At 37.0% G+C, this 10,870-nt stretch overlaps 1 long non-coding RNA gene across 1 annotated transcript; it reads left to right on the plus strand.

The window, feature by feature from the left end:
* The first annotated feature begins 9,047 nt into the window (after positions 1-9,047).
* Positions 9,048-9,928, plus strand: LOC128085465 (uncharacterized). The gene is made up of 3 exons (XR_008208984.1): positions 9,048-9,099; positions 9,205-9,268; positions 9,662-9,928. It is a non-coding gene; the product is annotated as an uncharacterized LOC128085465 (long non-coding RNA).
* Positions 9,929-10,870: the final 942 nt, after the last annotated feature.

The following is a 10,870-nucleotide window of genomic DNA, read 5'->3' on the forward strand; positions in this document are numbered from 1 at the left end:
ATTCAGCAGTAAGCCCAGTGAGGTTGTGGATGCTCCCTCCTTGGAAGCATTCAAAGCCAGGCTGGATGGGGCTTTGAGCAACCTAGTCTAGAGGGAGGTGTCCCTGCATATAGCAGTGGGATTGGAACTAGATGGTCTTAAAGATCAGACCATTCTATGGTTCTGTAATAAGAGGTCTCGTATCTGAACAATTCTTGGTTTACCTTCACATAGGGAGCCCAGCACTAGTAGCTTAATTTGTATATTGCAAAAAGGCAGGATACTTGCAGCAAACTCTTCAACTGGGATAAATGTTTTCATTTGTTTAATCAAGAAGAGATGTCTTCACCATAACTGTTATTTAACCCTCAGAGTACACCCCATGGTCTAAATAGTGCCCTGCAATACAACCCTTCTACCTCAAACTATCACCCAAAACAGAATCCTTTCCACTCCATTCAGTTATTTCCTATAGCATTTCAGCACTGCTTTATTTTTTTCCAAGCTTATCACACATGCACATGTGCATCATCCACCTTCAGTCTCGATATGTGGAATGTTCATTCTTGTACAGTAGGAAAGAGTTGGATAAATACACAATATATGTAATTCCTCTCTCCATCATAATCTCAGAATATGTCCTCTTATTTCAGTACAATTGCAATAGTACAGACCACTTATATAAAATCTCTGGAGCAACAATCACTTTGTGAAATGACCTTTCTTGTGAAATTTCAATACGATGGCAACATTTAGAACGATATGTAATTATTTTTAAAATGCCCTCTTTCCCTAGTGCCTCAAAAGTTCTGCATGTGCCTAACTATATCTGACACTCATGCAACTCTAAAACATTTAACAATATTTAGTTTTAAGACTTTTTTTTTTATCCTGGAGGCATGTGAATAGGTCAAAATCTGAGTTCCACCAGAAAAATAGGCTATTGCTGCCTTTTGGTATTTGAAAAAATCTTAAAGCTGCAACCAAGGTGCCTTTCACTGACTCAAAAATTGGAAGTTCAAACTCAAAAACATTTATATGACAATGTTATTTAAAAAACACTGGCTTTTGGAACAGTGCAGTGAATTTTAAGAAGCCTGACAAATAATATTTAAGATTTAATTTATGTGTTGGGTGTAGTTTTTCTGTTACGTATTGTCATGGTTTTATCATCATGCTAGGTATTTTACTGCAGTTCTTCTGAAATGCTTGAATATATATTCAGATTTTAATAGGGTCTCAATCAAATTAAAAATACAGTTATGATCCTTCTGCTAGCTCCCATAGAAACTCCTCCGGTGTCTAATTTAGATTTCATTAGGCTAACATGATATCATTAATTAGACATTTCACTGATAAGAGAATAGATTTTCTCTTATCAATAGATTTTCTCAAGAGAACTGCAACAGATCTAATTTTCCTGAACTTCATGAAAATATTTGAACTGATATTTCCATTCCTGACCTTGGCACGAGAAGTAAGAATGTAGTAATGAAATATACTGATGGTTTGATGGTTGGAGATATTGCCAATACAGAGTTGGATTGTAGTGTAATATCACAGAAAAAGAATGGCCTTGAGGGCTGGGGTAATGTCAGTGGAAAGAAAAAAAAATAATACAAAATTTGGGATCATGCACTTATGTACCAACACCAAGAATTGATTTTATACTGCAGGAGGTCATCAGTTAAACTTGACAAAAGAACAAACAGGCCGTTTAACCACTGATCGTGAGATCACCTGGCTCACTGAAGGACTTTCAGCCAGTGGCAAGATAGTAAATGAGATCATGGGATGCAATAGGAATTTCCAGGAATATATGCTAATTTTCAAAGTCCTCTGTTGGATCATGTCTGAAGTATTGTACTTAGCTGTGTTGCTTCATGTTTAGGAAATAGGTGCAGAGATGCAAGATGCATAACATACAGAAAGTCTAATGTAAGACACAGAAAGTAAAAAAAAAAAAAAATGCTCATTTAACCAAAAGAGGGCCACCTGAGAGGGTATATATTTATTCTGTGAATGAAGTGGGGAAAAAAACAAACCCACGAACAACACTGGAAGAGAACCATTTAACAAGCACAGTACAGGCCAAAGAAGAGATTATAGAAAGACATAGACTGGATATTGTGCTGTTTTATGATTTTGGTTTTTATTGAGAAAAAGATGTGTATGAAGTCTTGCAATAGGAATTGTGAACCAAAAATCCCATTAATCATTACAAAGAACTAAGGGTGGCCTTACTGGATAAAGCCAATTGTCTATCAAGCTCCACATTATCCCTCCAATGATGATAAAATTTATACAGAAATGAGAGAAGTTCAAGTTCAGATCTTATAGAAATGATTGTACTAGATTTGCACTGTCCTTTCAAAAATCACAGGGGCAAAAATGTGGTGGCAGTAATTTCAACTAGGTGACTGTGTAAGCCTAGCAACTTTCTGCAGTCAGCTGCCCTTGAATTCCCTACCATTTCCCTAGTGGTTTTAGGTGCTGTATCTGTGCCTTGCAAATTCTCTATATAGACCTGTTGTTCATGAATTTATGTAATCCCTTATTTATTTAGTTCATTTTTACTGACAGTTGTCTTTTGTCTACGATAGACACTGTATCTGGATAGGTCCCTTCCAAACATCACCTGTGTTACAGCTCTGAGCAGAAATAAGTATCTACACCTGCTGGACTCCTATGATTTCTTATGCCAGTCTTTGCATAATAAAAATTCTCAGATATGTGTCCTTTTACTGTTAAGATATGTTTAGCTTGTTAAGAGCAAAATACTGTGTATCTGTAGCATAGAAATTAGTTTTCTGATTATATCACATTCTTAAGTCATCAGGCAATATCTGAAACAAATATGTATTCACTCATTTTTGAAGATTCATAGCAGACATATTTCAGGCTTTAAACAGGCTTTTCCTTTTGAAGTGAACACTTCACTAGAACTGTTAGTAAAATTCTCATTTTCAAGTTCTGTCAAAAAGCAATAACCAGTGATGACTGTTCAGCATTTGCATGTTATACAGCACAGGAAAGGAAGATGAGTTTCACGTAATTTATAGAATTGTTCTTTAAAAGACAGTCAAGATTGTCCTTGCAGAGTTACAGACAGTGGGGCTGAAGGTAGATCTGAGCTGGCACTTACTCACCTCCAACACACCTTAATTTTCAGACTCTTGTGGGAGTCTAGCTCTGTCTAGCGTGTTGTCTTCAACAGGACTGCTGGTGTGTTAAGGGTGAATGTTCTGCATCATCGCTGGCATTTTTCCTTTACCTGCCAGGTGTCCTTGGATGTCACATTTCCTGTGATAATTTGTGTTTATTCAACTTTACTTTTAAAGCTATGACTCTCATTCTTTGTGTGTTCAAGGTAGTCATAAAGAACTCAGGAACCGTCTCTCTGGGAATTCCCAAATACTTCTTCAAAACTTAATCTCCCCTCCCCTCTCCTTGTCCCCCATTCATTCCTTTATTTGTTTAAATTTTTCTAAATGAGATTCATTTTTCTCTTTGGTCTATGATATATAGTTTTCCTAAAACTGAAACTGAATACTTTAATAAATAAGCAGAAAGGTTGACCACTTTACTTTCTCTTTCGTTAAGTATCTTTTGTTGCAATTTGTTTTAACAAGAAGTATATTGAATTTATCAAACTGTATCACAACAGACATTTATGAGGATTATAGAACCTAGTCCACAGTCCTTTACTCTTCAGAACTGCAAATACGTCACTCCTGTTAAGAGCTCTGTATGATGATTGATGAATGTTTTATGGCTAAAAGGAAAAAAGTTTAAAGTGCAGAGCAAGAAACATCTTAGAAGGGCAATGAGAGCAGGAAAGCCTGTTTTATAAATGATATTTTGTAGCATTGAGTAAAAGCATTAACAATATGTAGTGTTAAGTGTAGAATTCATGAAAAATTACTACTATATTCTTTTTTCCCTTGAAGTACTTGAATTAATCGAACTTCAGGTTGAATAAATATGATTCCTTCCCTACATTCTGAAAGGAACATACTAAATGAAGATAATAACTGGAATAATATACTCTATTGAAGTGTTATTAATCATGTTTCTATGGAAGATTGCACTGTGTTACTGTCAACAGTGTTTAAATCAACAGTATGTTTCAGGCCATTTTTCTGTAATGGTCACTTGATCTGCAGAACTCATGAATTTCTGATTTCCTTTGACCTTCAGCAATTTTCACTATTCCAAGTATCCAAGGATCTTAGAGATTTACTTCACTGAGTCCCAGAAGGGTACTTGATCGATACAAAATTTTGGATTTACCCATAAATAAGTGCTAGATTTGGAGGAAATTATGACTGATATGCACAGCCTCAGATCACGGTCACATCAGGAACTGAGCCAAGGGAATGTTTCAGCTAAATATGATATGCACTTGTTTGTTAGAGAGTCTCAGAAACTCAGCATATAAACTGAGAGGGATCGAGACTGTTTCTGAGTTTTCAAGTTTCAACTGTGCAACCTAGTTGTGTCCTGACTTCATAGTAGTACCAGCATGCCCTATATTAGTCTGGTTTGACTAAGAAATTAGCCTTGGCAAATGGATTAAAGAAGGAAGCTCAATGCTACAGAAGGTCCTAGTTAGAATGCTCAATAATTGGGAAATACTGTAGGTGCAGTGGAAGGTGAGCTCCTACTAGCCCCACAGGAAGCAGATTACTTGCTTACAAGGGTTGCCTTATGACCATAATGGTTGTGGAAGTCACTAAGGAAAGCAAGAATTCTGCACAGGTAAATCTAGGAAAACAGTCAGGCATTGTAGGTGTCATGAAACAAATACAAAAATATTTGCTGAATCATAGATCTGTGTAGATTGGGAAGGCCCTCTTGAGATTGCCTAGTCCAAACACCATGCTCAAGCAGGTTCATCTGGAGTGGGTTGCACAGGCTTATGTTCTTTTGCGTGTTCTGCATATCTCTGCAGCTGGAGATTCCAAAATCTCTGTGAGAAGTCTCTGCTAGTCCTTGACTGCCCTTATAATTAAAAAGTGTTCAGATTGAATTTGATATTATTTTGTGCCTACTGCCTCCTGTCCTGTCAGTGTCCTCAGGTATGTATACAAATTGATGAGATCCCTCTGAGCCTTCACTTCTCCAGGTTGAAAATGACAGCTCTTTCAGCATATCTTTGTATTAAAGATGTTCCTTTTCACCAGTCATCTTCATGACCCTGAAATCCAAATCCAAAAAAGTCTACATGGCTTGGAAAGACTCCTGTAAGACCTCTAAGAAGGCATGTATCCCATACAACTTCACTGCAAAATATAGATATATATTCATATATGAAAGAAAAACACCAACAAACAAAACAGTGAAGATAAATACAGAGGAAGAGCACAATCTTTGCAAAACATCTGAGAAATGCATCTTCACAGGACACATATGCTTGAAATTCCTAGAAGACTTTATAGTTACATAATACAGTGAATTCTTCAGGCAAATGGAGAATATTAGGAAATGCATAATTTCACTACAGTCAGATTAGGATATATTCTCAATATGGTTCATTTTCTCTGTTTATTTTTGTGATGTATAAGGCTTTGTTTTTCTCCCCTCCTGGCTATTACTTCTGCGGCTGTTAGATCACTTTTAGAATGGGTTTTGAAGACATCTTTTTGAAATACTTTTTAATCAGTTTCTGCGTCTTTCTTTAGTTCCAGAAACTTTTTTCCTATCCACTCTATTCTATTTTACACAATTTCTGTGCAATTTCTATATTTTTTCCTTATTTTAAATGTTACAATACATAGCAAGAAGAAAAAAATACCAGAAAATTATTTAATAATTCTCTCTACGTGTCTTTGATATACATATTCCACCAAAAGCTTGTTCATTTTTTAGGGAATTCATTTTGCATGCCTAAAATGAATTTTCAGAATATTTAATTTGAGAACTTGAGTCTATTAAAATGCATTACAGCAGCATCACAAATGTTCCCTACTGGAAAAATACTTGTTCTTTTGAAAATATAACTTGTATTATCTTCCCAGCTTTACAACTCATGAATATTGTTAGTTGTTACTGTACCTCATAGTAAGTAATGCCATGTAACACAGAAATTTAAACCATTTAACTGAAAAACTCCAAATGCCTTCTACATCCCTAGATCTTTGGGTCAATTGAGACAGAGTTGAAGCTGAGAGCTGCAGGGAGTAACAAGCAGGATAGGAATTTATCTGTTCCTGGCAATTGCTGCTCCCAATTGAGCATGCTAAACCAGAGCTCTGTAAGAAATATAGCGTCAGGGTTGTAACTTGTCAGTTCCAAGATGGGGGCTTCATGTATGATGGAGGCCCATTAAAGCATGAGCACTTTTGAAAAGAACACATGCAAATGGAGGATTTGTAGTCATAAAATTGATATGGCGCCAATGGTAGATGGAAATATGTTTGTATGTGTTGAATATAATAACGGAGAGTAAGCTGACACCAAACGTTCATGTATTAAATGTTAGGTCCCAGAAAACTGAAACGCTGGTTTTGAAATAAAATGCGGATAATAAGAAATACGACTTCCTTTTATTAAACTTTAAGTGTTAAAACTCTGGGGACTTGTGTTTTCCAGTCTATCTGAGCAAATATAACATACACGTAAAATTCACATATGTGTGTGTGTGTGTTCATTTATGAAACTGCAATTCTTGTGCAGAAAGTTTTGTCAGATAATTGCGGTAGTGCACTGCAATCTCTTGATAAGAGACAAGATACAGAATAGGAAGTTCTGCAGCAGAGCTGAGGTTATGTTCATATTTTATTCAATGGTTACACATTTGGAGAAGGAAACATGGCTTCTCAAATCTAGTGTTAAGCTATGAATAGATTGCGAGCCTTTGTCCTGCACTTCAAGATGACTGTTTAGTTAAAATCACCTGATGTATAATGGTACTCAGCAAGGACTGCTACTTGTAGCAGTTAAACCCTGAAACAATATGGTAGAAATACATTTCTTAACATGCCAGGCTACTTCAAAAGTGTTAGGGTCTGACTGTCATAGGTACAACACTGGAGTTACTCAAGCTTCAATATGAAATCACAGAAGCACTGCTCTGAGTTAAGTAGTTTTTGGCAGATGGTGGAACAAGATAACTATTTTTTCCCACTAGAAGACAGAAATGCTATTTGCAAGAGCAGAGAAAACCATGTTGCTTTAGCAGCAAAATTACAAAATCTGCTGTTTTAGTGGGCTGGAATTGTAAAATACTGCTTGTGTCACAAGGAAGATAACAGTGAAATAATGTAGGGTTCTGAGGTTTCTTAGGATATGTTGCATTTGACACTGAATTGTAAATTCTTAGTCATTGCAGTGGCTTTTCAAAGTTTAATTTTTCACACGTTTAAAAAAAAAAGATGTTTTGATGTCAACGTAGAATGCTTGAGGTCTTATTGTGTTCTTGCAGTGCCTGATGCGGGGAAATTGTCTTGAGTTTTATTTTAGTATCTAAAATTAGGTTCTGGGCACAGTATGGAGGCAACAGATAAACACTGTTGCTACAGAGTTTTTCAGATATCCATGAGACCTTTTTTTTTTGCTTGCTCCATGCTCACGATAAAAGGCTGGCATTGTTATTTATGTTATTTGTATGTTTTCATAGGACATCTGAGTCATTATGATGTGGATTATTATGCTTCTTGGTATTTTAAAAATACAAAACTGACAAAGAATCAGGAAAATATTAGGAAGATGACAAAATCCTGTTCTAAGAGTGCTGCAGCTGGTGATGTGCTTACTCCTTATCATCACAGGGAGAAATTTAAATTAGTTTGAACAGTTAGTTTTTTTGGTATAATATTTATGCAGTTATGATATATGCTAAAAGCTATTTGAAGTAAAAATGAGTAACACCAGTATTGCATTAAAAGGGAAAGTATTCTGTCTCCATGTAGTTGTCTGAACTTATATGTAATCCAAATGCAAATGCAAATATACACGATATCTAAAAGTACAGAAGCTGGGAAGGAAAGAAACTAGGTGAGACTGGATGCCAAATATTAGATTTGTTCTTTTCTTAACACTAATTTTTGGTGAAGCAACATCAAATCACATGCCATTTATAAATAACTGATGCAAGACCGTGTAATATGCCGTTATATCAAGGCAGATATTTGCTTTGGCTGTAATGTCTGAGTGAAGTACTTTTACTTTGGCTGTAAGGATGACATCAGTCATAAATAATTGTCATGGAAAGTTACTGGTCTGAGCACAAATCTCCTCACTCATCCTCACTCTCATGATAATAATGTAACTGGCAATACTCAGCCATGTGGGAGAATTCCTGCCCAAGGGGGAGGAATTTTGTACAGGCAGCACATTAAGAGGGTTAACGGGACAAGAAGTTTCCAGATGCTTTAAATTAAACTAAGTGGTTATTCCTAACCATAAATGTTTAACTCCAGTCTCTCAGCGAATCACTTTCAAAATAGATATTTATTTTCAAACAAAACCAGTTGCCTTGTGAAACTGTTGGTTGGTTAGGGGGAAAAAAATGACCTAATGGTTCTGAATAAAATATCTGATCTCTTGTTGCCAAGGCTGAGTCACTTCCTGTTACAATAACAAGACTGTCATCAGCAAACTTCAGTTTGCCAGTGTATGCATGGCTTTATTTGTCCATGTTGTTAGAAAGTTAGTGCTGAAAAACACACCGTACTAAATTTGGAGACACAGTGTTGTAGTAGCATGTTAGTGCTGGATCTCTGTTTCTCTTATTCTTGATACTATGATCTATTGGTGCAACATGATCATATCCACTCAGCTGTGTAGAGTTATGCTGTAATTCTATCAAGGGATTCTAGACACAGCATAATGCATTAGTATCAGCATGGCTTTCTCAATTGGAATTTGCAGGATCATAGTCAGCTGTTTCTTATTTACAGGAATAAGATTTGAAAAACATCCGGAAGTTCATTCCTTTTGTCACCTAGCAAATATCCTCTAGTTTTTTCTCAACTGTGGCAGCTCTTAAAGTGGTGTTTCAGTCAACTCCCTAGCCATTCAGCCTCCTGTGGTTTCAGTCATCCTGCTGTGTTCAGGCAGGGCTGGCATGGGGCAGAGGTGGACTTTTACACAACAGGTGTGAAATCCCCGGGCAAAGTAAGCTGACAAAAACCCTTTTCTTCTGTAAGTGCAGCTAGAAAATAAAAGCTCAATCCAGTGTTCACTTTCAGTATTATTCTTGTTTCCCCTCCTCCCCCCAAGTCTGAAGTGTTGCTATCTGGGAGTGGTGTCTGGTATGCGGGTGCTCAGGATGACCGTCAGATCTGTACGTGAATCCTAGCCCTGACTCATGCTCTGTGACTCACCCCGAACCTATGGATAAGAATTGGAGGGGGAGGAAGGGGGAAGGGCTTAAACCTCCTTTCAGGTTTTCATTCCTGTTGTTTTTTTTTTTTCCTAAAAATCAAATAAACCTCGAAATTAAGAGGCAAATGAATACTTAACCTAAACTTTTTTGTGTGTGTGTGTGCGTGTGTGTGTGTGTGTGCCCGCATTTCACCAGCAAGGAGAACTGATAAAACTTGTAAATTCACTGGGTATGCACAGATGTGCAGTGCTATGTACACAGAGATCTCTCATCCTTTTGGGTAAACAAAAGTCTGGTCTGCCTGGGTTCTGGTTTTAACTCTGTTTACTGTGATTAATATCCTTCCTGCAGGATCATTTATGCTAGTTCTTCCCAACAGCCATGTGGTGGGTAGTCCTGGACACCTGGCATCTCTTATGCCTCAGTTCTTCAACCACATCCAGAGGAGTCCAAACAAATGAAAATATCTGAGAGCAGCTGCTCAGAAGAGGAAGAGCATCATGCTGATTCAGAGTGTGTCAATTTGGGCATCCTTTTCTGCCACTCTGACTTTCAAAATCAAATTGTTATAATCAAGATGCAGAACAAGGATCCTATCAAGGGCCAGCGAAGCTTAATCTGCAGTTTTCTTCCTTCTGTATTTTTACGAAAAAAAATAAATAAATAAAAAGGAGGAAAAAGAAAAGAAAGCCAGCTTTTTTCAATTCCTTTTTTTCTTTCTTGCTAGCTTAAACAGCAGAACAGAAAACACGAGTTGACATGTTTAAGTTGATAATGATGAATCTGAGGATAAGTTGCTATGCTCTGTTCTCTGATAAACAGGAGCATTATTGTGCTGTTCTGGATAAAGTCACTGATTATACTGTTTGGGCCGTGAAAGCAAAATGTGTTGCAAGCATTTGGGTGTCTGTAACGAAGCAGTTGTAAATGCTGTGGTTGGTGTCTAAGCAGCTGTTGAGGTCACTGTCAGAATTTCACCATTGCAAAGGAGCTATCATGAGTTATTCCATTGTTTCAGGATGGAAAAGAACAGTTGTTTGTATATGTTTCTTTTTTCCTAAAAAAGAACAAATGTTGGCTGTTAACTGCGTTTACAGTGTTCCAGGCTATATCAGTGGAAAAGATTTGTATTTGTCTGAGATCTCCCTTGTCTCCAGTGTAAAGTGTCAGACGCTCAGAGTATCACTGTTGCCTAAAGCTTCATTTTTCAGGAGGTTTTGCTGCTACGTACCCTGAACATTAATTCTGCTGTGGGCAACTTTCCCTGTATATGCACTGATTCACTCCCAGAATATATTTGTGAATAAAATTGAGCCCTAAATTTGGATACTAAGAATCTCATGCATTTTTTAAGAACACATATCATTTTAATATTGGATTCAGACTCTTAGGTCTGTCTTACAGCCTGTCATGGATAACTTTTGATTACCAAAGTGAGGACAGTGCAGAGTTTTGCCACTAGCAAATTACATCAAAGGCTACAGGTCAGCCTGAAAATCCTAGTCCTTGTGGATGAAACTATGGTGTAAGACCTTTGGCACTCAAACCTCCTGCCTTGAT

The sequence above is a fragment of the Tympanuchus pallidicinctus genome, unplaced genomic scaffold (assembly GCF_026119805.1).
Source record: "Tympanuchus pallidicinctus isolate F22 unplaced genomic scaffold, pur_lepc_1.0 scaffold3, whole genome shotgun sequence".
Taxonomy (NCBI): domain Eukaryota; kingdom Metazoa; phylum Chordata; class Aves; order Galliformes; family Phasianidae; genus Tympanuchus; species Tympanuchus pallidicinctus.